Source organism: Myotis davidii, unplaced genomic scaffold (assembly GCF_000327345.1).
Source record: "Myotis davidii unplaced genomic scaffold, ASM32734v1 scaffold211, whole genome shotgun sequence".
Taxonomy (NCBI): Eukaryota; Metazoa; Chordata; class Mammalia; order Chiroptera; family Vespertilionidae; genus Myotis; species Myotis davidii.
The window spans coordinates 1399637-1404856 of NW_006282523.1; the positions used below are offsets into that span (position 1 = coordinate 1399637).

General features: G+C 59.7%; 1 long non-coding RNA gene across 1 annotated transcript in view; it reads right to left on the reverse strand.

The window, feature by feature from the left end:
• The window catches only part of LOC107182136, a 9235-nt gene that overhangs the window by 1838 nt on the left and 2177 nt on the right, over window positions 1-5220 (reverse strand). The window lies entirely within an intron of this gene.

Sequence of the window (5220 nt, forward strand, 5' to 3'; positions counted from 1 at the left end):
AACCCTTCCCCGGCTTCTCCAAGTGGCAGCAACACATGGTGAACAGACCCAGAGATGCCCTCCCCGGGGGAACAGTGAGAGGCGAGGCCGTGTGCGGGAGTACTCCGACTTGGGCCCCTCCTCTGTGGCGGCTGCGGAGCGAGCATCGAGGGTTTGGGTGGTTGGGGGGTTCCTGGAGCCCAGGCACTGAGGGGCAGCGACCGTATCACCCGAAGAGCAGGTCCGTCGTGAGGCTCGGCGTCCCTCCTTCGACGTGACCTCGGCTCCAGCGACTCTCCGCTCCTTCACTAGTGGGGGCTCCGTCGCCTACAGAGCCTGGAGGCACGTCTGCACGGGACGGACCGCAAGATGCCATTCCCGTGGAGATGACTTCTCCACAGCGGGTCGGGCCCGTCCGACACGAGCTTCCCGCGCTGAGTCCTCTGTGGCTGGAACTGCTGGCGTCTCCGTCGCTCACAGGAGGGTCGCGGCGATGCACACCGTGGCGCTGACATCAACCCAGAGGAGGCTGGCAGCCCAGACACCGCCTCACAGAAGCAAATGTGAAGGTGGCAACAGCCGCCCTCAGCACAGGCACCGGGCAGAGGCTGAGAACGGCCCCCAGGGACTGGTGCTCCTAACACGGCCGCCAGGCACAGGCTCCGAGGCTGGGAGTTTGGCCGGACTGGGGTCTGGGGGGCAGGACCTGCTGAAGGTGGGATGCACTGGGCTCCTCAGTCGGGGGTGGCGGGGGGTGTGCTGTGGGGCTCAGGGAGGCCACCCCATTGACTAAGAAGAGAATGGGGAGGAGCTTATTTGAACCAAACTGACAGCAATGCCGGGAACAAGATCTCAAATGCAGCAGCTTCTATGCACTGGGATGGGGAGGGGACAGGAAGGTCAGGGAGGAGGGAGGTGCAGGGGCGGGTGCGCTGGGGCCTCGCTCAGGCCACCGTGTGTTAAGGTCGATGCACGACAACAATGGGCAGAGCTGGTTTGAGGCGACGATAAGCCTTTTACGACAGGAGCTCCTGCCTGGGCCTGACCGCACTGTGACCCGCGGCCGGCGTGGCCCGTCCGCGTGGACTCTCTGTGGAGCCTTTCTGTCCAGGCCGCACCCGTGGAGGGACCTCGGCAGCCTGAGCCGGGAGGCAGGGCCGGGCCGCGCGTCAGACAGGGACTCACAGGGTGTGAGCACGGCTGAGGCTCCTCTGATGGAGCACCAGCCTGTCTGTCCTGCACGGTCTGTCTAAAACACAGGGAACTGCTGGCTGTGGTCATTCCTGTAGGTTCCATGTCTGAGGCCTCCGTGTGCACAGGCTGAGCTGTTCTTTTCTCCCAGGAACTTCTGTCAACTTCCCTCACACCAGCCCTTAGCACCCAGGCGGGACTCCCAGGCGGCCTCTGACAACAGCTGCGGAAGGTAGGAAATTCCTGCGCATCGGCCGCCGGACCTGTGTCTTCAGGGTGAGGCCTTTTTCTTTCTCTAACTCCGGTCAGAGGCGGGAGCGGCGGGCGGCTTGGTGAGTGAGTGCTCAGGTTTCCTCCTCTCCTTTCCCCAGCGACGGCCACGGTTCCCGTTTCACCTCGAGAGCCTGGCTGCGACCACAGGGAACATCTTCTCAGGCCTCCACCATCTGGAACGTGCCCTCACGGGTGCCTCTGGGCAGGGGGACAGACTGGTTTCCGCGTGTCCCTGCCCGGCTGGGCCGGCTCTCTGGGGAGTGTCACGAGAGGCCCCAACAACCCTGTCCCAGTAGCGCTCGCCGTGGCCACGAGTTAGCGGGTCTGTGGCCGGGGCGCCTCCTGTTGTGGGCGACAGGACATCGTGTGCGCCCACCACCCCAGCGCCCGTGGTGAGGGCGGCTCCTTCTCCGACCACCTGAGGAGCTCTTGGGGCCTGAGCTGCCCTGGGCACTCCCTTTGGAGACGGGCACCTGTGTCCAGGGCTCAGCCATGAAAGGACTATCGCTCTGAGTCACTATTGAGATGAATCCTTTAAATTGGAAAAACTTCTACCTAGAAGCAGCTTTAGAGCGCCCAGCCTAACCCGCGGCGAGCTCGTTCCGTGGACGTGGTTCGGTAACTGTCAGGCTAGGGCCCAAGCTCAGCCAGAAGTAAGTGTGGGTCTTGCACCCACGGGCAGCTGGTCATGCCGGACAGAGCGTGGGCTAAGCTCTTGCTTGCAGCCGGGGCCCTGCCAACCGCCGGCCGCTCGCACAGAAGCAACAGCCTCGAACTCAGGGGGGAGGCGAGGCCTCCGTCAGCCCAGGCGGTCCCACGAGCTCGCGGAACGGCAGGGCTGCTCAGCGACCGGAGGAGAAGGACACCTGCTCTGCAAAACCCCAAGACAGCTGCCACCAAAGACGTTAGAAAAGCCTCACAGATCAGCGCTAAGAGGCCCGGATCAAAAGCCTGTGGGATCAGTACCCGCCGCTCCCTGTCCACCTGAGCTCAGGAGTCACCTGTCGGAACCACCCCTCCCTCCTCTCACTGTCAAAGGCCCAGCTAGGGGCCTCGGTTAGAGACCCGGCTTTGACCGAGGGAGGGCCCTCAGGAGCTTCTGCCAATGAATCACCTGCCCCGATCAATGGGCTTAAAACGAATAACGACATCAGGCGTGTCAGACAACCCCGACCGCAGCTGCCACTCAGCCGGACGCCTCGCAGAGACACCGGGTGAACGAAGGGGGCAGTTGGTAGGGAGCTGACAACAGTTATTACGAAACGAGGTGGTGACAGCGAAGTCTGTCGCCGGCACTGCCCCAGGCCGGCGGGACAAAGACCCCCACGGATCCCCCCAACGTGGAAGGGCCTCAAACAAGTCCACTCTATTTACAACCTGTTTGGAAACATTTTGTATCATATTTTTTGGTTAAATTAGAAGAGAAATTTACTAGAAAGTTAGAGGTGGAAGAGTGAGCCCGCTGGGCTGGTTTGGATCAGTGGATAGAGCGTCGGTCCTGGGTTCAATTTTGGTCAAAGACATGTACCTTGGTTGCAGGCTCAATCCCTGGTCCTGGTCAGGGCTGTGTAGGAGGCAACCAATCGGCGTGTCTCTCTCACATGATGTTTCTGTCTCTCCCCCTCCCTTCCACGCTCTCTGAAAACATCCATGGATCTTGAAAGACCAAAAATAATAATAAAATAAAGTAAAACATCCACGGGAAAATATCCTCCGGTGAGGACTCACCAAAAAGAAAGCAGCTTTATTTCCGTGGAATCAAACCCGAGTTTCCCAAGACCCCCCCTCCCCCATCTCGTTTAAAAGTGCAGCGGGGGCTTCGGTCGAGCTGGACGCAGAGTCAGTGCCTAGAGCACCCATTCCGTCTGCCCTCGCCCAGCGGCTCAGTGTCCCCACGGCCGCCACCGGCCATCGCGTGGGGTCCACACGCACACGGGCACCCTCCACAACGGGCAGGAGCAACACGGGCCCGGAAATAAGGCTCAAGGGCTAACAGTCGAGTCAATGACACCTGACGCTCTATCGGCTTCACTTGAAACGGCCTTTCCCTTTTCTACCCAAACTGTTCCGACAAAAAAGGCCCGTTTCTCACGGGAAAAGCGCCATCTCCCGTAGCTTCTCTCAGTGAGGTGGACGGAGGGCGTCACACAGGGCACTGAAACCTGGAAACCCCGGGGTTCGAGGCCGCAGAAATGAAGCTTTCTCCAGTATCGCCTCCTCCCACTTTTCCCCAGGAAAGCCCCCCCGCGAGCCCCGGGCGGCGAGGGCCTCTCCCCGGGGAACGAGAGCCACTTGGTCTCGAGCCTCGTGAGTTCCTGAGCACTCGGCACGTTATGAGAGCAAACAAGTAAAGGGGATGCAAACAGGACGAGGGTTTGGCGAGCTCTTTGGCAATCATGGCCTGATGCCTACTCACACATTCCCGGAGCCTCTGGACAACGACGCCCTGAGAGCCTCCCGCTCGCTGATGTCTAGGTCCTTTCCAAGGAGGATGGGCTAGCGCAGCGCTCGCTCCTGGACAGAGCTGACCTCTTCCGCTTCCTCCCTGCCAAGAACTGAGGTCATTAGGGTTGTCCGCAGGCGTCCTACGCCACGTCGAGGAGTTTTTATGAAAAAGCACGTTTCTAGAACCACAAAAGGCACCTGCTAGTCCCAGTCCACAGCAGCCCACGCGAGACGGCTCACCACTGCCTACTTCCCAGAAAGTAAAGGTTTCAGGTAGAGAATTCTCACTAGTGTGCGATCAAAGCTACAGAAATGAGAAGGGAAGCGCTGCCACCGTCCAGGAAGGGAACGTGTGTGCTCCCGTATAAAGGCCGCGTCTGAAGATACACCTGTTGAGGGAGAAGAGCGTGGATGGGCCCTGAAGTGACACCCGTCACAGACGGGAGGACGCGCGGGAGCGGGAAAAGGCGCCGTGGGGTCCGGAAAGGAGTCTGTGCCGTCCAGTCAGGATGGAAACTCGCTTCCCTACAGCAGGGTGGCAGCAGCGCCCGCGCACACGATCAGAACTGGTTCTCCCCGTCGGGGCCAGGTTCCCTTGGATTCCGTTTGCTTCGGACAATAGACGGTGGGAGTGTCTTTGCCGTTAAGTAATCTTCTTAGAAAAGAAGACCGGGTGCTTTTCTGTGCTCCACGGGTCGGGGCTGTTTGCTCACAGGACACCCTGGGAGCTTGTGGGTCTCGGCGCCCCAATGCTCAGTGGGACACGGAGCCCCACTGTTTCACCTGAAGGATGAGCATGTTGGCCACGCGTTTCAGGAACCTTCCCAAATATCAAATTCGAAAGAGTCTTTTTGACCTGAAACCAGCTTTGAAAATTTCTAGCGGGCCCTGGAACATTTCAAAAGAACTGCTCTCTAAAGCAAACCACCCACTCAGAATCGCACCCTCTCTCTCCCTCTCCCTCTCTCTCCCTCTCCATTTCAACTTTTGCACTACTTTTTTTAGGGCCCTCTTCACACACACACACACACACACACACACACAAGGGAGGTGTGTAGCCTGTTTGATGCATGAAGTGACGGAAGGAGCCACCAGGTAGGAAGGACAGGTTCAGTGCCAAGTCTGTGCACAGTGTTCCAGAATTCTGCGCAACCCCTGGAAGTGGGATCTGTCCCGGCACAATGTCACCGTCCTAATCCCAGTTATCCACGTACGTGCTGCACTCAGAGCTAAGCTCCTTTCCTTGTCAGCTCACCGTGGGCCCTGTGCCGGCCCTGCCGTGGGCCCTGCCGTAGGCCCTACCATCTCGAGCGCTCAGTCACAGACAGCGTG